The 22285-nt window shown below is 42.6% G+C and overlaps 1 protein-coding gene across 2 annotated transcripts in view; it reads right to left on the bottom strand.

Annotated features, from left to right (window-relative positions):
* Window positions 1-22285, bottom strand: part of LOC126176736 (uncharacterized) — a 598867-nt gene that overhangs the window by 74439 nt on the left and 502143 nt on the right. The window lies entirely within an intron of this gene.

Here is a 22285-nt window from a genome sequence, read left to right as displayed (position 1 = left end):
CGTCGACGCAACACACGCCCGCCGGACATCGGGCGCATGCTGAGCTGTCGGGCTGCACGGCGAACGGATTTCTGCGGACTCCTTGTGAAACTACGGCGGATGCGTTCGACGTCTTTGACAGACACTCGGGGACGGCCAGCGATTTGCCTTCACACATATAACCGTTTCTCGGAATTTTTAATGCCATCATCTAATGCACTGTGCGGTAGGATGATGGTTCAGATGGCTCTGAGCACTATGGGACTTAACATCTGTGATCATGAGTCCCCTAGAACTTAGAACTACTTAAACCTAACTAACCTAAGGACATCACACACATCCATGCCCGATGCAGGATTCGAACCTGCGACCGGAGCGGTAACGCGGTTCCAGACTGAAGCGCCTTTAACCGCACGGCCACACCGGCCGGCCTGTGCGGTAGGAGGATCCACACCATACCTAGTACAAAAGTCAGGCCGAACAAATGGTTCAAATGGCTCTGAGTACTATGGGACTTAACATCTGAGGTCATCAGTCCCCTAGAACTTATAACTACTTAAACCTACCTAACCTAAGGACATCACATAAATCCATGCCGAGGCAGGATTCGAACCTGCGACCGTAGCGGTCACGCGGTTCCAGACTGAAGCGCCTAGAACCGCTCGGCCACAACGGCCGGCAGGCCGAACAGTTATTACTGACCCGCACTGCACAAAACGTAGAGCACAAAACGCTTTTTGTTGTCCCGATATCATTTTCACTAGATCTGAAGTGGGCGCACTACCTAGCGGGAACCATGTGAAACTTGAGAGTTTGTTCTTTCCGACAGTACGTTATTCACACACATATCCGAAATAACGTAATAGTTACGATTTTTTTTAAAAATCGGATGAACCTATTTGATACACCCTATATTTACATGGGACACTATTTTCTTGGAAAACCATCCTTCAAACGTTCGACGTACTTGGAAGTACCAAATTACGCTTATTGAGGTCTTTTTGGGTTGTCGACCTATTTTATGGAGATTCTTATCTGCAATCGGATCATCATGAAAATGTAATGTGACACTGTACTATAGTTGAAAATGAGCTTGAACAATGCCCGCTTGATTATTTAAAAATTTTTCAAGCGCCTATCGGTTAAACTTCTGGACGGAAATGGAAACGACTTTCGAGGCAATTAAGGTTAGTGAGCATACAGGCACCCGTTTCCTTCTGCATAGTATTCTGATATAATCAATGGAATAGTCTTACTAGTACTAAATTTCTACTTGCAGTACTTCAATGGGAAACAGTTATCAAAGAAAGTGATGTACGTATGCATACATGTATTATATTTACCATTCAAATTTTCTGTAGTGTTCCTTTCAAGTTTGGTTTGATATCTCTAGATTGCAAGTGAATCCATATCTCTTCATTCTTTTGTTTGCTACTTTCGGCATGACTGTGCCGTAATTTGTGTCACTGTTTATTCGACATGAAGTAAAAAGCCATTACTAGTATTTCTTCAGTCAGCCCCTTAATTAGCGAGCAATCATTTAAAATATTATCTATAACTGTGCTACAGTTTTTCTATGCTCCACGTGCAAAGAACCCTCTCCTTATCAGGAGATACAACTCAAGTATATCGATCAACGCGGCCTCCAAAAACTGGGAAAATAGGTAACTGGAGAGACAAGAGGTTAAAAGCCACTGTAAACAACACTGTCCAGATACACTTTTAAGGACTAATAATAGTAAGTAATGCAAAAGACGCAGTGCTACGGAATATGTTAATTTCTCGTCAGTAGAGGAAGAAGAAAATATTTTCTCAGAAAGGAATAGGTTGTGATCTCGGCGGTCTACTTCACTGCACAAAGCAATCGCATATTCGTTCGCGCACTTTGATAATCCTATGAAGATCTGACCGCCTCCATATCGCCCATTCCTCTTATGTATTGTCATTATAGCCTTTTTTACATGTCAGTTATCGACCTTTTAGGATGTAGTTGCTCTAACAGTAGTCCAGGTTAAGAAGATGCTATCGTGACTGCACTCGTTAACGTGGAATTCACCTAATCACAAGAAGGTCTTCGCACAAAAACCAGTGCCTAGTTAATTTCTTATTTGAGTGTCTTGATTGCAAAAATTTTTCCAACATAGTTGCCGTTTTCGGTTATACAATAGCCGTCTTGAGAACGTCTCATTCTGCTGCACGGCAATGTAAATATCATTTGAGGACATCCAATAATTAATTCAACACTTTTTTCTCGGCCACATTTTGTTGAAAAAAAATGCGAATTCTTTTGTGGGACATCGTAGAATGTTCCCGCTTCAGCCACTATAGTTTCATGAAGTTCCGACATGTGGCGACTATATACGTATCCTTAAAAATTGAGACTGTGATGAAGGTGCGTTAAAGCATAGAGTACGTATATCTATGGAGTGAGCTTAGTCTACTGCACATGTTCTCAACATCAGACCGGGCTAGTCACATGATTTTGTGACGTCACTGCTTGTCTACAACTTGCGATATTAGCGAAACTTGCACATTACATGTATTCGTCCTATTTTGTTTTCGTTTTTGCACGTTTGAGCTTTAGTAACAGCTCTGGTGCAGTATTTTCGTTGCTACGGATGTAAATAGAAATATGTGAAAGGAAGACCAGTTACTTTTCACAGGTATGTACAACAAATGTACAATTTTAATTATCATATTCATATGAGGTACTTCATATGTTGAAAAATATCGAGACACGGAATTATGAAGGCTTATACTGTAGAGACAATTTGAGATTTTATGGTCATGTGTTTACGAAACAAGTGATAGATAAATTTGCAAGTTTGAGTTAACTGCTAGTCAGTGTGCCTTAGTCCAGGCTGACTGCTGCTGAGTCGCTGCTGGATTGCTATTTATTATTCGTGTTTTACTGTCACTGTTAATACATATCGATAAAACGAATATCGACCTAGACTAATTTATGAGCGCTTTGTAGAATGGACACGTGTAATTCTGATGTAAAAATAGTTATGTTTGTAACCGACGCTTCCTGTTGACACTGGACGCACAGTGGACTCGCATTCGGAAGGACGACGGTCCAATCCCGCGTCTGGCCATCCTGATTTAGGTTTTCCGTGATTTCTCTAAATCGCTCCAAGCAAATGTCGGGATGGTTCCTTTGAAAGGGCAAGGCCGACTTCCATCCCCGTCCTTCCCTAATCCGATGAGACCGATGACCTCGCTGTCTGGTCTCCTCCCCTAAACAGTCCAGGACACTGGACGTCGCAAGAAAGACGGGCCAACCAATAATAGTTTGCACTGACTCCAGCACTGCAATGCGAAAATGAAATTACAAATATCTGCCGAGACACCAGAGAAGATGCGCCTGACGGCTCTTAGGAAAGACATCAGCTATTATTATTATTGTTATTATTATCATTTTAATTTTTATTATAAGATTTAGGAGAAGGCTTTAATCTTGCTGGGTGAAATAAATGCATAAACAAACACCTTCCCATGGGTCTGAGGCGTGGATGCTGTTAGACGGCCCCCTTCGACTAGTTGTTAGAATTGTTGGCTACCGACGCGGACGTCCCTTGTTCGATTCCCAGAGACCAATTAAGTTTTTTCTATGCTGGAAAGGTCTGCAGCGGACTCCAGTCTGTGTCATTCCCCGTTTTGAAACGTTCTAGGATTCTACCTTGCGACATAGGATACAAATGTGCCTACTCGAAGCAGGTAGCGGTCTAGGCGCTTCAGTCTGGAACCGCGTGACCGCTCCGGTCGCAGGTTCGAATCCTGCCTCGGGCATGGATGTGTGTGATGTCTTTAGGTTAGTTAGGTTTAAGTAGTTCTAAGTTCTAGGGGACTAATGACCACAGATGTTAAGTCCCATAGTGCTCAGAGCCATTTGAACCATTTTGAAGCAGGTAGTATCTCTTTTACTGCATATAGATCGAGGCATCAGTAGTGTGTGCTACGTCACGCAATCAATCCGGCACTAATTTCACGAAGTTAGCGAAGTAAGCCCTGTTGAACATGGATCACACTAAGTAGAAACCTCCTCCTGTCATACTAAATTTTTATCGTCTATAATATGAACAAACTGGTACAGTTCACAACGCGTATTAGTTTTTACTATGAAATTTGTTTCAATGCTCAAGTAATTTGTTTGTGGGCTATACCTATTTAGACAGAAAAACCAGAAATTATCAACAGCTCTATAAAAATAAGAAAGTATAGACATATGATGATATTACATCAACAAAATAATGAAGTGACGAATGAAAATAAAATTTGTGCCAAGGCCGGGAATGAAACCAGGCTTTGGAAAGCTTTGTGGAACCATATAGATCCATTTTATTAAAACACCTATGTCTAGGTTTCAGGCAGGATACCCCGTTTTGTTCGATGCTGAGGTGCTGTTCCACGGAGAGCGTCTGCAAAGCTAGTAGAGTTTAAGGGGAATACCAAGTGGACTGAGGCATGAATGAGAAATTGGACTGAGGAAAAATCCATGCTAGAGAAGTCCGTGTAGTTGTGCAAAGCCTCTGTGTCAGAGTGGCGTAGTGGTTAACGCATCTGATTAGTGAACAGGGTAACTTGGTTTGAATCCAGGCTTTGGTACAAATTTTCATTCGTCGCTTCAGTCTGTATATGAACATCATAGCTCTTTGAGACTTGAAAAGGTCTCTGAAGCTATGTAGTTCCATTTCATTAAAACTAAAAGCTGTCAAACTACACTAAATAAAATTTTTAAGTGATACCATAACTGTTTCTTGACAAGTGGCTGCGACAAAGCATGCTAGTGGTTAGACACTGGACTCGCGTTCGGGAGGACGACGGTTCAATCCCGCGTCCGGCCATCCTGATTTAGGTTTTCCGTGGTTTCCCTAAATCACTCCAGGCAAATGCCGGGATGGTTCCTTTGAAAGGGCACGGCCGACTTCCTTCCCCGTCCTTCCCTACTCTGATGAGACCGATGACCTCGCTGTCTGGTCTCCTTCCCCAAACAACCAACCAACCAACAAAGCATGCTAAGACTAACATTTCATTGAGTCTCCTGATAGAAGCCTGCTAACTGAGGTTAGCCCTTGTAAGTCCTTATGTAGGCAGATGCGTATGTGGAAACTGTTACTGTGTGCGGGAAGTGTTCCGCTCATCCATGTACCAGTGATGTGGGGCACCATATGAGCGGATGCATTATGTCGAAAGGACTGGTCGGATGTCAAGGTACAGTCGACAAAACAAAACTGTTTGCATACCTCGACAAACTAGGGGTCATTCGGTTGTGCACTGCTCGCACCAGTGGTATAGCACACAATGATGGCAGCACCACATGTGACATACTTTTAGCAATGTATTTATTCCCTTCCTATTGTAACGATGTTACTTGTAGACCATCTTCGAATGCGTATAATTATCGCATATTTTTTTGTATACAGTGTTACAAAACAAGACTGAGTAACGTCGAGGGGTTGTAGAGCGTTTCTTGAGGAACAAATTGAGGATAGGAACACATGTCCGACATGTCATCCAACGACGCTACACAGCATCGACGTTACAGGCGCCGGCGCCTGGCAATAGGTCATCCCTTCGGCAGCAAACGTTACTTTGTACGTTGAAGGATTGTAGGCGAAACGTCTCGCAGTGTTTTTTATTCAGCGATCGCGACTGAATGTCACCATCATCACTGGAGAAGATGACGATGATGATGATGTTTGGTTTGTGGGGCGCTCAACTGCGCGGTCGTCAGCGCCCGTACAAGGTCCCAAATTTTTACAGTCTTGTTTTTTTACCCAATCCAATCTAGCCACTGTCACGAATGATGATGATGATGATGATGATGATGAAATGATGAGGACAACACAAACACCCAGCCCCCGAGCAGTGAAAATCCCCAACCCACTGCAGAAGATATAGCAAATGGTTCAGATGGCTCTAAGCACTATGGGACTTAACATCTGAGGTCATCAATCCCCTAGACTTAGAACTACGTCAACCTAACCAAACCTAAGGACATCACACACATCCATGCCCGAGGCAGGATTCGAAGCAGCCGCGTGGTTCCGGACTGAAGCTCCTAGAACCACTCGATCACAGCGGTCGTGCGAAAATGTAGCAAGCTGCTCCAAAGATAGCCCTTGTCTTCTAAGAACGCGATGCTCTGTTGCTTCAACGGAAGACGGTTTCGGACATGGGTTTTCATCTGCAGTTTATTTTTTCACTGTATACCGTAAAACATTGGAGATTTTAGAGGGTTCTTTGAGACAAACTGCGGATGGAAACCAGTGTCCGAAACCGTCAATCGCTGAGACAACAGAACATCGCAATCATGGGAGATAAGGCCTGTCTACGAAGCAGCTAGCTTCATCTTTTCTTCTGGCGGATGGCGATCAGTTGCCATCAGTGAATAACGAACAACATTGCGAAACATTCCGCCCACTGTCTGTCAGTCTACAACGATACGTTTGCACGTGAAGGGGTGGCCTAACGGGCAGGCGCCGGCGCCTATAGCGTCTAAGCACTGTAGCAGCGTTGGACGATGTTTCCGGACACGTGTATATCCTTTCCCATCCTCAATTTTTTCCGCAAGACACCCTCTACGCCCCTCGAGGTTTGTCAGTATCGTTTTGTAACACCCTAAATGCATATGTTATCTGTATGACATGCGGCGATGCTTTTGCGCCGAATAAACAAAAAAGAGCACAATTTTACAGCTATGTGATAACCGCGTGGCAGCATTTCAGGATCCGGAATTACACTGAAGTAATTAGCGTTCACTTCCGATAAATATATACAGGGTGGTCTAATGATAGTGACCGGGCCAAATATCTCACGAAATAAGCGTCAAACGAAAAAACTACAAAGAACAAAACTTGTCTAGCTTGAAGGGGGAAATCAGATGGCGCGATGGTTAATCCGCTAGATGGCGCTGCTATAGGTCAAACGGATATCGACTGTGTTTTTAAAAATAGGAACCCCCATTTTTTATTACATATTCGTGTAGTACGTAAAGAAATATGAATGTTTTAGTTGGACCCCTTTTTTCTCTTTTTGGTAGATGGCGCTGTAATACCCACAAACGTATATGTACGTGGTATCACGTAACATTCCGCCAGAGAGGACGGTATTTGATCCGTGATACATTACCTGTGTTAAAATGGACCGTTTACCATTTGCGGAAAAGGTCGATATCGTGTTGATGTATGGCGATTGTGATCAAAATGCCCAACGAGCGTGTGCTATGTATGTTGCTCGGTATCCTGGACGAGATCATCCAAGTGTCCGGACCGTTCGCCGGATAGTTACGTTATTTAAGGAAACAGGAAGTGTTCAGCCACATGTGAAACGTCAACCACGACCTGCAACAAATGATGACGCCCAAGTAGGTGTTTGAGCTGCTGTCGCGGCTAATCCGCACATCAGTAGCAGACAAATTGCGCGAGAATCGGGAACTTCAAAAACGTCGGTGTTGAGAATGCTACATCAACATCGATTGTACCCGTACCATATTTCTATGCACCAGGAATTGCATGGCGACGTGTACAGTTCTGACACTGGGCACAAGAGAAATTACGGGACGATGACAGATTTTTTGCAGGCGTTCTATTTAGCGACGAAGCGTCATTCACTAACAGCGTTAACGTAAACCGGCATAATATGCACTATTGGGCAACGGAAAATCCACGATGGCTGCGACAAGTGGAACATCAGCGGCCTTGGTGGGTTAATGTATGGTGCGGCATTATGGGAGGAAGGGTAATTGGCCCCCATTTTATTTATGGCAATCTAAATGGTGCAATGTATGCTGATTTCCTACGTAATGTTCTACCGATCTTACTACAAGATGTTTCACTGCATGACAGAATGGCGATGTACTTCCAACATGATGGATGTCCGGCACATAGCTCGCGTGCGGATGAAGCGGTAATGAATAGCATATTTCATGACGGGTGGATTGGTCGTCGAAGCACCATACCATGGCCCGCACGTTGACCGGATCTGATGTCTCCGGATTTCTTTCTGTGGGGAAAGCTGAAGGATATTTGCTATCGTAATCCACCGATAATGCCTGACAACATGTGTCAGCGCATTGTCAATGCATGTGCGAACATTACGGAGGGCGAACTACTCGCTGTTGAGAGGAATGTCGTTACACGTATTGCGAAATGCACTGAGGTTGACGGACATAATTTTGAGCATTTATTGCATTAATGTGGTATTTATTTACAGGTAATCACGCTGTAACAGCATGCTTTCTCAGAAATAATAAGTTCACAAAGGTACATGTATCACATTAGAACAACCGAAATAAAATGTTCAAACGTACCTACGTTCTGTATTTTAATTTGAGAAACCTACCTGTTACCAACTGTTAGTCTAAAATTCTGAGCCATATGTTTGTGACTATTACAGCGCCACTATCACAAAGCGAAAAAAATGGTCCAACTAAAACATTCATATTTCTTTACGTACTACACGAATATGTAATAAAATGGAGGTTCCTATTTAAAAAAAAAACGCAGTTGAAATCCGTTTATCTATGGCAGCGCCATCTAACGGGCCAACCATAGCGCCATCTGGTTTCTCCCTTCAAGCTATACAAGTTTCGTCCTTTGCAGTTTTTTCGTTTGACGCTTATTTCGTGAGATATTTGGCCCGGTCACGATCAATGAACCACCCTGTATATGGAAATGGAAATGAAGTCCTATGCGTCTTGACAGAGGAGAAGGGAGACCCGCTCCGCCGTACTAGGCAGGGTCCTAGTGGAGGTGGTTTGCCGTTGCCTTCCTCCTACCGAAATGGGGATGAATGATGATGATGAAGACGACATAACAACACCCAGTCATCTCGGGGCAGGTGAAAATCCCTGACCCGCCGGGAATCGAGCCCGGGACCTTGAATGTTGCAAGCAGAGATCTGCCGAACACTGCACCACAGACAGGTATATGACAGATGTCTGAAATAGGTATGCCACGAGCGACAGCTTTTTGGCACTCTCCCAGTACGGTGATTTCAGCGCGCGTGGAGGCGGCAGCCAGGTGCGGCGTTCGACCTCGCTGTGCCCGAATGTCTATAAAGTGGAGGGGCGACAGCGGTACCTGGCTGCATTCAAGGGTCGGGCTTACGAGAGGTGTCGACGCCTCAGCAAGACAATGTGCTAGTTGACAGCTGTATGGAGTGTCCGTTTTTAAACGCCGTCCAACTCAAGAATGTGATAAATTTTCCTGGATGCCCGCAAACCGTTCGCAACCGCTTACGGGAATATTAAAGAGGACCTCTCTAAAGATCACAAACTTTATAGGCTTATTATAGGATACAGGTTCTGTCTTTCATGCAAAAATAGTTTTTTCTCTTCAGGTTACCTTCAATTCAGAAGGCTGTTGCACGCATCGACTGTTATATTGACTTGTAAATAATAGATTTCAGCGGATCAGTCGTCCTTTTTAAATTTTATTGGCAGAACTAGATTTCAGCTAGAAACTAGCCATTCTCAATGCACTATCATTTTTGATCAATGATTTTGATGAACTGTGGATGAAGCCCGACCAACAGGCATTACATGCACTGATCAAAAATGATAGAGCATTGAGAATGGCTAGTTTCTAGCTGAAATCTAGATCTGCCAATAAAATTTAAAAAGGACGACTGATAGCTGAAATCTATTATTTACAAGTTTTTTCTGTTGTTACCCAAACATGTTTCGGCACGTTTCATATAATTTCGGGCGTGCAGCCGCATAAATTCGACTTTGTCTGCTAATATTTCGGCTGAATACCTTCCAGCCGTCTTCAGAGTGACACTCGGAACGAACCACTTCGCATGCGGCCACAGATATACAAGGCGCCAGAGAAGTTGATCGGCGGCAAAGAGGTATCACATATGCATGGAATTAGATCTATGGCTGCGCGGTCGATCCACATGGTGATATCAATGTGTCACTGCGAGCTGCAATGTCGCTACGTCTTCGTGACTTTATTACAAAAATTGTCGGATTCCAAGATTTGTCCAAGCTGAAGCCGCTATCTCCATTAATTAAATCAGTCGCCAACCGAATTTCAACTGCTTCTTTCACTACTGAGTCCCAGAAAGACGGGACAGAGCAAGTGCTGGAGCATCAGTCATCTCGAAGTCATTTTGAAGATGGCTGGACGGTATTCAGCCGAAATATTAGAAGAAGTCGAATTTATGCGGCTGCACGAGCGAAATTTTATAGAACAATCTTTGCGCCGCGAAAGTATGAAGATGCACATGTTTCAGCACCTCTGTGCCACCATCAGTGCTTTTTTTTTAAGTGAAAAAGTGTTTTTACGTTGTATGGTTATGCACGACCGTATAATGTATCATCACGTTTTCAAAAGTAAAACCCACTGATGACACAGAGGTGCCGAAAAATGTTTGGGTAACAAGAGAAAAATGTGTTTTTGCATGAAAGGCGAAACCTGTGTCCAATAATTATAACTGCAAACACGGAAAAAATACAAAAGCTGCAAATCCAAAAGATAAATATTTATAGGCTTACTTTCACTGAATTAAATGTAGACCGTGACTGGAACCATGTCATCTTTTCAGACGAGTCAATATTTAGCTAAATGAATGAGGGTCGGGTGATGATCTACATGCCAAGATGTGGAGCAACATTTACGTGTTGGCCACGCAAGTCTCGTGCTGGACGTGGATGTCACAAGATGGGGCTAGGATACTTCATCGAATTCGTGGTCATCTCGCTGCAGATCAGTATCTGCACATCAGAAAACATACTATGGTGCGGAGCGTGAGGACGCGCTATCCCAAAGAAGTGATCCTGTTCCAGCAGGACCACTTACCGCTTCACTCGAGTCGAATCGTTTAGCAATGGTTTTCGCAACAGAATGAAAACGAGCGTCGGACGTAGTCGTATTGAAAATTTGTGGACGCAAATGAAGCGTCACGTGAACTTACTGACAGACATCGGCCCACACACACCTCACTGTGGCACCTAGTGTTGGACGCATGAGAGAATATCGCGGATAATGAGACATATTTCCATAGGCTGACCGCCTCCATGCCTCGTCGCACGAGGCACACCTCATACTAGCCTTATCCATGATGTGAAACTTTCCCCGTCTCACATTGCTTCACTCGATATTACGTCATTTTGTATAATTGCATGTTTAATTGGAAATCTCCGTGAAATCATTGTACTTTAAATTTTTTGTTGATCCATGACACTTAACACATGCAAAATTGAAAAAAGCACAAATACCTAAATTTCAATAGAAATAGAAATGGAGTAAAATGAGACAGTCAGAGGGAACACTTAATATCGACCAGTATGTGAACCAATATACGAACAGTTTCATCCTAAAATATCTTCACTACCGCCTCTCCAAAGCTTCCTGCGTTTATTGCGCAAAAGAAGTGCAGTCAGGCCAAACAAAAGCTCTCTTTCAAGTTAACGTCCATCGGGGACCCATTTCTCAATGTTGGTGTTCAGAGAAAGACCACTCCAGAACGTACATTCGGTGTCTTCTTCTTGTTATTGTTCTACTTCAGATTGAATATCTGATGCACTGTCCTCAAATTTGTATTAGACTCCGAATAACGGGAAGATTGTTTCCGTGTTATCCTCTTTTTCTTTTTCAAGAACAAAACTTTCGCTTCTGTCTACTTCGATTCCGCTACAGCTCTTTGAATTGCTTCAAACTTTCCCTGTATGGAGATGATGATAGCTGTTTAACGGATTCAGAAAGTGCTGATTTGACTAGACCTGGTGGCTCTTGATGTGGCTTGCCGATTTTGTCAGCTGGCCGGATACCATTTTGACTCACATTTATTCCGTTGTTTCTCTCTTGTATGCCAAATTCCTGGCGTATTGCAGTCATTGTCTCTAAGCATATGCCTGAATTATGGGAAAATCCCTGTCTTCCAGAGGTCGTTTATAGTATTTACCATTGTTACTGTTCTCACGTAGAGCGCTCCAAATAACCTCGTAATAAAAAATGTTGCTGCATGACTGAATTATTTGCCCACTGTCATTGGAGACAACGCATTTTAAACGGTCTCATGACTACCACACAACAGGTGATACACAGATGATGTGGACACAGTTTTCTCTAACTTTGTCTACCACAAAAATGTGATGTGATACCCATTAAGTATTAGCACAACAGGTTAACCGGATTGCTTCAATAACTTCCAAAGTTGTCAAATCACTTAGTAAAAATATTAGTCTGACTCTACCCATTAATGTGGCAAGCTAAAGTTATCCTAATGAGACAGCATGTCCTAATAAAGCCATCTTGCGCTAGAAGCCAAGTCTCACAGTTCCGCTGCTCGATTTGAAGGGCCATTCATTACATTGAATGAAAGCGGTTTGCTAAGAACATAATCATATGAATATTGTTGCAACAGGTACTCACCTTCAGATATTAAAGCCCTAAAAGAACATACACTCAAAAAAATTTAATTACAACTCCTTTAAAATCAATTATTCTAGACAGTGTCGAAGTCCGTAATGGTCTTATTGTCACTGCTGTATGCCTCAGGCGCTGATAGATCTAAGATCTCATACTTCTCAACAGAACAGAGCACTTTCTTCAGTCAGAATCCAGCTGTCTCACGTAAGTAGCTTTCCTCTCTATCTAAAATAATTTTCAGTAATAATAGTATTTATTGGGTAAATTAAAAACAATATCAAAGCAAAAACAAAAAGTAATTTTCTCGAATTAAATTATAATTGCAGTAAGGCAAAGCGTAGTGCATTCCGTCATCTGGCGTCTGTAGTTTCACATCCGCAGACCACCGAAGTTAAGGAGTTCTATTTTCCTTGAAAATTAGGGAGAAATGAACTATAATTTCCATTCGAAAACCATATTCTACTCGTCCTCTCAATTGGTATGTCGTGCAATTTCGTACCTGCTTATCTCTTTCGGATCATTCACATGTGCAACACTATTTTAATAAATATTGTCTGACAGAATTTACAGCTCTTATTCGGACACATGACACTAAATAGTTGAATTTAATTTTCCCTGCATATTTGTAATTTTTATCGAGACCAAAATTTGAATTCGTCGTTATACATTTTTCTCTCCACCTCAATTTCATCTTAATGAAGTTTCCTGCCGTGTCTGCTTACCCTTCCCGTCTGCTACATCTGTGAAAAGTTTCGTGCATACAGACAAAACTTTCTCTTCAGCATCTTAATTTGAAGATGACTGTTTCCGAAACTGAGTGAGTGAATTCTACTGTCCCCGAATTAAAAGACAAAAGGAATGCTGTTGAGCTTCGCGCTCACATTTGAGTTCGTAATTTGAAAAATAAGTACGTCATTAAGTTTCATTCGTGCCTAAGAATTTAATTATTCTATGAGCTAAGCTCTTCTGTATTTGAAATATGAGCTTCGTAAAGAAAAAGTTTTGCTAGAAGTCTGATCTAAAATCACTCACTCCTCAAAATAATATTCTCTCACTCCTATAAAACAAGTACCATTAAAACAATTAGGATGAAATTTGTTTGAAATTCTGAGAGTTTTGTGATCAGTTTTTATTAGTTTGTACTGCAGTAGATCTGTTATAGACTACATACAATATGCACCAGTGTTGTACTCATGAAAACTAAGAGCAGCTACCACAGAAAGCCATTGCTACCTACCAAGGCGGAAAAAAAGTATTGGCCAGATGGAGGAACCGAACTCTGATTCAACGAGTCACTACCAGTCACTTCGACAGGGAGCTGCCTTACAGCGAGCTCACACCTCCTTCGGACGACATCTAGCGTTGTCGGCCAAATTCGAAAAACGTCAATTTTGATCCGCTTACGGCATACGCCACCTTCGCGGACAGTAGATGTACGTACAATTGTTTCGGCGTCATATAGCAACAGGTAGCGTAATGGCATAGCTACCAGAGCCCCATTTGTCTACGTTTTAATAGGGAAACCTCGAAGCCAGAAGGTTCAGTGCGGTGCAGATGCGTGAAGCAAGAAGGCAACCGTGCCACGGAGACTCACTCGTGCTTTCGACAACCAACTGAACGAGTTTGAGAGGGGCCAAACTGTGGCTTTCCCGAGTGGCGGAATGGCCCTTTCCGAGAACTGCCATATAAATTGGACGTGCTGCGCCAGGTGTGCAACGGTGCTGATATCAGTGGTGCCGTGGACATTCTCACACCCGTAGACGAGGTTCTGGACGTCCACTCTGCACGGACGCCCGCCGGGATCGTCGGGTTATACCGGCAGTAGTGGTAGATTGTACAGCTACCACAGTAGCCCAGACGCATCAACACGAACTCTTGCGAGCCAGTGGGTCTACGGGCACGCATACCTCCAGCCCATTTCCTACTCACGCCACAGCACCGACATGTGCGGCTCGATTGATACTGTCAGAGGATCGCTTGAAAGATGGAATGGCGCGCCGTGGTCTTCAGCGATGAAAGCAGATTCTGCCTGCACGCCAGTGATGGTCGTTTACGCGTACGACGTAGATCTGGTGAGCGCTAATTGAATTCGTCCAAGACACACAGGCTCCACCCAGGTCTTATGGTGTGGGGTGCGATCCAGGACAGTATTCGCCATCTGTACTGGGTGCCAGAGTCAGCGTCTGCATTACAGACTGTGGAAGCTACAGCACGTACTAAAGTGGGTGTTTCAGCACGGGTTGATACCTGGTACCTCAATACCGCTCATTATATTGACCTGTACATTTAATCATTTCATGTACTCCGTATGTACTGTTGCAACAACAAATCTTCAGTAAATTGGAAACTGCTACAAGAGTGTACTATTTTTTTCTGCAGTGTATGCTATTTCTACAGTGACATGCCGTTTAGGCATATCGGACATTTTGTGGCATGTTGGAGATGTTCTTAAATATGTAATGACTTTTTGTTCCTCATATTATGCCCTGCACTGTAGGATCGTTTTAATCATTTTAAGTTAAACTTGAGAAAGGCTAAAAAGCCGAAATCATGATTGAGTGAATATTAATTTAGAGTCAAACGACGGAAATTTCTTTCAAAAAGTTCTACATGACTGTGATCCACCAGGAGGGAAAAAATCAGTTTTTCACACTGGTGGGTTTGGTAAGCCTGCAGTGTCAATTACAACGTATTATCGACATCCACGAGACAGCACAGATGATAGTTTATAGTGTGCTGAAGACTCTTCTACCAGTATAGTGGAAAGGGAGTTTTGTCGTGTGTACATGCACTACACGATTGGAAATAACCTCACAACACTGTCTGTTTCGGATCACTGGCAACCTGTGTAAACTACATGGAGGAGGGCTTTGTGTTTCTACTCAACAGACTCAGGATGTCCTCCTAAGGTCGCAACAGCCTAAGTAAGTCAATTCGAAGGGCTACACGTCAACCTAAAATAGCTGTTCATTATGTTCTGAAAAGGGACAGAGGCTGTATCAACACGTAGTGCGGATACCTCAAAAGTAGCAAATAAGCTACAGTTATCAGTTTCTGATACGTGACACGCTGAATTATAGTAGTAGAATCAATGATTTTATGGAAAACATTTTATTCTCTGAAGCTTTCAAATTTGCATTCCAAAAACAGTAAATAGGAATAAGCTCTAAAAATTTGCTTCATCACATCAGCTTGATGAACGAGAATGCGTGTAACAGCAGTTTTAAAGATAGCCATTACTTCTGCTATAAATTTCCGTTGTCTCGGAAATGCGGACAATGTGCCACACAGATCAGACCATCACAACGTTAACTCCTAGAAGAACTCTCCCACCAGCTCATTCTCCCATTTCTGAACATCTTTCTTCGCCTACTCGTAGGTTGGAAATTTTATTCCACTCAATTGTGCTTTCGTGGAGGTGAAAAGATAATCTGAAGGCGCCAATTATAAATGAAACAACAAGTTCACTGTTACCAGTCACCGTTTTATTTATTTCCACGACGCGTTTCGAAGGTTTAAACCTCCATCATCGGGTGGATTTATATTAGTAAGTATTACATTTGTGTGTGTGTTGTGTTACGATTTTTGGAGGAACTTGTGGCACTGCCTTCAGTGGCCACAGGTTCCTTTTTCTGTCGGAACACATCACATGTATACTGCCACATTTGTAAACAAATATGGCGTCTGGAATCAGCTGACCTGTGACCACTGAAGGCAGTGCCACAAGTTCCTTCAAAAATCGTAACACAACACACACACAAATGTAATACTTACTAATGTAAATCCACCCGATGATGGAGGTTTAAACCTTAGAAACGTGTCGTGGAAATAAATAAAACGGTGACTGGTAACAGTGAACTTGTTGTTTCATTTAATGTCTGTAACAGTCACGGTAAAGCCTAACCTAAAAATGTTCGCATTTGAAGGCGCCAGGTCGGGGGGATACGAAGTGGTTCAAAACACCCCAACCCAATGAGTCCAAGGGCGACATGGTGGTTAAGGCTGTATGAGGATGGACCTTGTCGTGCTACAAGCACGCTGCTCTCATAAGCATTCCCATCCGTTTGTTCTGAACACTCATTTTGAGCTTCTTAGGGTCTCACAATGCCGTTGTATTTTTATTGTTTACCTCTGAGGCAAAAATTCGACAAAAAATACCTTTTAGTATCCAGAACACTGAGATAAGTCTTTTTCGCCCGAAATTGTGGTTTTGAAATTATTTGGCAGCTCAGGGTTTGGTGTGACGCCACTGTGACGACTGCCTTTTTGTCTCAGGCGTGCAATGAACCACCCATGTGTCATCTACAGTCACAACAGAGCTCAGAAAAACCTCACCTTCCAATTAAAGTCGATCAAGAAATTCGCAGGCGCTACTGACCCGAGTTTACTTTTGCTGTTGTGTCAGCTATTTTTGGACCGACCTTGCGCGCAGTTTCCGGTATCCCAGTGTTTTGTAAGTATCTCGTATAAGAGTGTTCTGGAAAGTTGTGGAAAAGTCGCTGAAATTCCATCCACTGTCAATCGGCGATTTTGACGAACAGTTTCCTTAATTTTCTTGCACCAACACATGAGTCAAAATGGAAGGTCTTCCACTGTTCTCTTCTGCCTGTACTGAACTCCCTACATATTCATTCTGTTCATAAAACTACCGCCATAAACCGTTTTGTTGGTTGAATTGGGGAACGGGACCAAACAGCAAGGTCATCTGTCCCATCACATTAGGAAAGGATGGGGAAGGAAGTCGGCCATGACCTTTCAAAAGAATTTGCCGTAAGCGATTTAGGGAAATTACGGAAAATCCAGAATGGCCGGACGCGGGTTTGAGCCGCCGTCCTCCCGAATGAGAGCCCAGTGTGCTAACCGCTGCGCCCCCTCGCTCGGTAAACCGTTTTGAACGCGTAAAATATTCAGTAGGTGTTTTCCTTTCGCTAGTAGGAAGCGGATCACAGAACGTGGCTCGCATTTGAAGGGATATTTTACCGACATCTTTCACGCAACAGGGCATTAGAGCGTGAGTTTACATACTAACCTGTTCCTGCTATGCTCGCTCTGGTCAGGGGATCCACCTCTTCCACCCAGTGTTACCAGCCCTCAGAAAACCACAGCCGCCGGCCAAAGTAGCCGAGCGGTTCTAGGCGCTGCAGACTGGAACCGCGAGACCGCTACGGTCGCAGGTTCGAATCCTGCCTCGGGCATGGATGTGTGTGTTGTCCTTAGGTTAGTTAGGTTTATGTAGTTCTGGACTGATGACCTCAGAAGTTAAGTCACATAGTGCTCAGAGCCATTTTTTTAACCAAAACCACAGCCCGTTATGGTCACCGTCCATTTACTTTCTGAACAAGCCTAGTATTATAGGCTATGAGCACATATGAAAGGTAAATAATATGGGTGACAATGTGCACAGTGAATAAACATTAACGAATTGTAATGTTATTCGCTGTGCACAGTGTCAGCCATATTATGTATCATTGATATGTACATACACCCTGTAATACGAAGACTGGTTTATAAGACCAGATGTATGTTATTTCGACGATAACATGTCATTTAGACACGTCGGACATTTTGTGACATTTTAATAATGTTCGCCTGCACTGCATACTCTGTACATTTTAATCATTTTTAATTTCAGCTTGAACTTGAGAATGGCAATATCAAGCCGAAATCATTATTGTGTGAAATCAATGAATAGTAATGTACAGTGAAGTGGCGGAAGTGGCTTCCATAAAATGTGAAGCAAATGTTAGACTTCTAAGGTCGTGCATAGATTCGAAGGGAGCAACAGGCAATGATTGACTCAAAATGGGGAAAAGAATACTATAGAAGACTGGACAGCTTTGAGAGGTGAAATAGTGCAGACAGCAGAGTATCAAACAGGCAAAGAAGCAACTTCCAGTAGAAATATTTAGATAGCACAAGAGGTATTGAATTTAACTGACAAAAGGAGAAAATATAAAAATGCAACAAATGATGCAGGTGAAACGGACTACAAACGTCTGAACGATGAGTGTGACAGGAAGTGCAAAATTACAAAGAAGGAATGGCTTTGAAGGAAATGCAGAACCTTAAGGGAAGGGATGGCTGTGGGGAAGATAGATGTCACCTATAGAAGTAAGGAAAACTTTGTAGGAAAGAGAAGCAACTGTGTTAGTATCAAGATCCAACTGGCAAGGCAGCTTTAAACAAATAAGGTATTCCCAAAGGAAAGAAACGTGAAGCTGATATTAAGGAAACAGAAGAGAAAATACGAAGATGAGATGGGGCCATGATACTGCGAAAAGAAGTTGTCTGAGGATTGGTGGACGCAAGTCAAGGCACCTGGAGTAATTGACATGCCATCAGAATTCCTTAGATCCTTGGAAGAACCAACCATGAGAAAATTATTCACCCGAGTTTGCAGGATATATGAGAAAGATGAAATAGTCTGCTTTCAAGGAGAATGAATAATCTCAACTGAAAAGGATGGAAGTGTTCACACGCCTAAACATTCTCGGATCTTCAGTTTAGTAAGTCATGATTGAGAATACCAACACAAATTGTTTATAGAATATTGGAAGGAATGATAATACGGATCTCGGGAAACAACAGTCTGGATTTAGGAGAAAATTTAGGAAAATGCCAGGCTACACTGAGTCAATGACTCACCTCAGTAGAATGAAGAAAGGCAAGCCACCGTTCGTATCATTTGTAGAGTTACAGAGAGCCTTTGACAATGTTGTCCGGAGTCTTCTTCTTTCTCTACGTTCTGCCGTGTCTCAAAGGGCTCTTCATGTTATGATACTGTTAGTAGTAGTGGGTGCTACGGTACCCTTCCTCAATCCTGGCGACACCATTTCCTCCCGGAACGAAATTTTTGTACCCCAACAGTCTGCCTCTAATGTTGTCACGTTAAAGCGTGAGAACGTGTTCGAAATGACTGCGTAGCGTGTTTTCGAGGCGGAACATGGGTGCTACGTACCAACCCGATATTTACCTGATCTTGAAGGTAGCAGGGATAAAATACAGGGGGCGAAAGGTTATACACAACTCGTGCGGAACAAGATTCCAGTTGAAACGCTTGAAAGGGAGGCAGTAGTTGAGACAGGGTTGCTGCCCATCCCAGAAGTTATTCAGTATTTACGTTGAATTAACAGTGAAGAAAGCTAAAGAATTTTTGGAAAGGGAATTAAAATTTGGAGAAGGCAAAATTAAAATCTAATGTTTGCCAATGACAACTGCGCTCTCAGAGACTGCAAAGCACTTGAATGGTCAGGGAAACGAAATTGGTGTTATCTTAAAAGAGCGTATCAGATGAACGACAACAAAAGTAAAACAAAGGGAACGGAGTCAAATCAGTCGAGCAATAAAGTAAAGAAAGGGTCGGAAACCCAAGCAATGTCGACAAAGGTAAGAATAGGTCAGATATGGCATTTGTAGGTGTGAATGAGGTGGAAGGACGGAAGTAAACCGTCTGTTCATCATTTTACCAGTTTGCATCTTTGGTATATCTTCGTATTTTTATCGGATACCAATAAGTGACGTTTCTTCGGTGATACGTCAGCTTTACACTTAACAGGGAAAGTGAGCACCAACACCAAAAGCCATACCACCTTTAAAACTTGATTCCTTTGTACCTAAACCAAAAGCAAATTCTACGCTCCTCTTATTTTTTAATAGACAAAAATCGATGAGTTGTGCAGCTCATAAATAATGTAAACTTCGTTAGTTCTAGTCTGGCGAGGATGACCGAGAACACCATACACAATAAGCTGAACAGCCACAGTTCTTTCCTTTCCCTGACCGTTTGTAATCTTCGAGCTCACATCAAGCATCCTCTAATGTTATATTTTAACTAACTCCTTAGATTATCTAAGATGATCATTTTATGATTAAGTTCACAGAAGTTCTTTCTATTTCAGTTGGTATAAATCTATGATTTACTCCGCAAATTTCTGAGCATTGATCAAAAATTAAATGGACCTCGGATACCTTCAATCACTGTGTGATTGACAACGGCAAAAAGTTGAAAAAAAAAAAAGATCAGTAATTCGAAAGGTATTGTCACCAACAAAATGCGATTTTCACATAAATGTACTGAAAGATACGGAGTAGTTTTAATAATGAAATGCATTAGTGCCAAAATACAGTAGTTACGTTTTTCACCGACAAGTCCCACTTCATTCAATAGCTCTCATAGTGGCGAAATACAGTTCACACATGCGTTCATATACACGTCCATCAAGTGAAAAGTGCGTCTCGTCTGTCCACGGAACGTCCCACAGTTTGTCTGCATCATTTTCCATTTTCACCAGCTGGCAAATTTGTTTGAATGATGGCGCACTGTGGATACAGGACAGCAACAGCGGCACCTGTTGGTGAAAAACACATCTGTTCTAGCTGCTGCTCTTTTAATCATTTTTAAACAATTGTGTGTTTAAACTTCCTGGCAGATTAAAACTGTGTGCCAGACCGAGACTCGAACTCGAGACCTTTGCCTTTCGCGGGCAAGTGCTCTACCAACTGAGCAATCCAAGCACGATTCACGACCCGCCCTCACAGCTTCACTTCTACCAGTACCTCGTCACCTACTTTCCACACTTCACAGAAGCTCTCCTGTGAACCTTGCAGAACTAGCACTCTTGAAAGAAGGGATAATGCGGAGACATGGCTCAGCCACAGCCTCGGGGTGTTTCCAGAATGAGAATTTATTTTTCCATTTTTCTTTTAATTTTGAATGATATGGTACGTTCAGATGTTAATAACCATAATTTTGAGAACCATAACTCAGAGTTCCATGTTCATCGTATCTGCAGTAATTTCGACAAGATTTAATGCTAAGGTGAAGTGTCATTCGATATCGTACATATCGTTGTATGATATAAAACTTAATGTTTAAAATGCACAAGTTCAGTGAGAATTGTTTTGCGAATTAAAATCAGTCAGAAGCTAGGCAGCGACCGCCTGTGATCCAACATATTGAACACCAAAGGAATATCTGTTAATCATTTGTTTTCGGCATCACAAGCATAAAATACCCACGCTTCCACTCTCAAAAGTCAATCGCCGATTGACCATGACAATGGAGGGAAGATATTGGAATAAATAATTTGCAGTGTACTGGATCCATGACCGAAAAAGTATGGAATATCCAATCCGCCGAGAACGCGACAGTGATGAGATAACTGTAAATGATCGACAAGATTTCCATGCAAAACTGAAAGACGCTATTTTGGAAGAGGGATGTTGTTTAAACACATCCACTGCATTAGACTCATTGTCGTGTCTGCACATTCGTCGTGAACAGATCATAGATTCTTGAAGTGGCCGGTGTAATGCTGCAAAATGCCATTTGAATTTTGTTTCATACACCAGAATCTCGGATATCTTGGAACAAATTAGAAACCGGCCCGGAAATGTTTTTATTTATTGCCATCTGACAAGCTGCTCTCTTTTGTGTCTAAGGCAGATCGTACGTTGAATAGAGTGAATATCCTGTGCTTCATTGTATTTATTTAAATTGTCGATTCTGATTATGTAGTACTAAAGACAGCAGTTTATACAATAGTAGCTTACTCGGCCACGCGGTGCTATGGTTCAATCTTGTTAAATGGAAAACTGCTAAATATGGATGGCAAGAGGATATATGTCGTAATCCCCTTCTCCCCCTGTCTTTACCCATCACCATCTCCCTCCTCTCATCTTCTCCTCCCTTCTCTCCCCTCTCTCTGTCCCTCTTCTCCTCTCCCTTCTCGCTCCATCACTTCCGGCCCCTCTCTTGTCCATCTCCTCATTTCCGCCCTGTATTTCCACTTCCTCCCGCCCTCTGTCCATCTCCTATTGCCCCCTCGCCTTGACCTTGAGCATTGTTTATTCTTTTTGTAAATTTATGGTCTGTAGTTGTATTTAAATCATAAGGCGATAAGCCATAAATGTAACGTTTCTGT

Source organism: Schistocerca cancellata, chromosome 3, assembly GCF_023864275.1.
Source record: "Schistocerca cancellata isolate TAMUIC-IGC-003103 chromosome 3, iqSchCanc2.1, whole genome shotgun sequence".
NCBI classification, from domain to species: Eukaryota; Metazoa; Arthropoda; class Insecta; order Orthoptera; family Acrididae; genus Schistocerca; species Schistocerca cancellata.
Note: the sequence above shows the minus strand (reverse complement) of the source record. Positions and strands in the feature narration are given on the sequence as shown.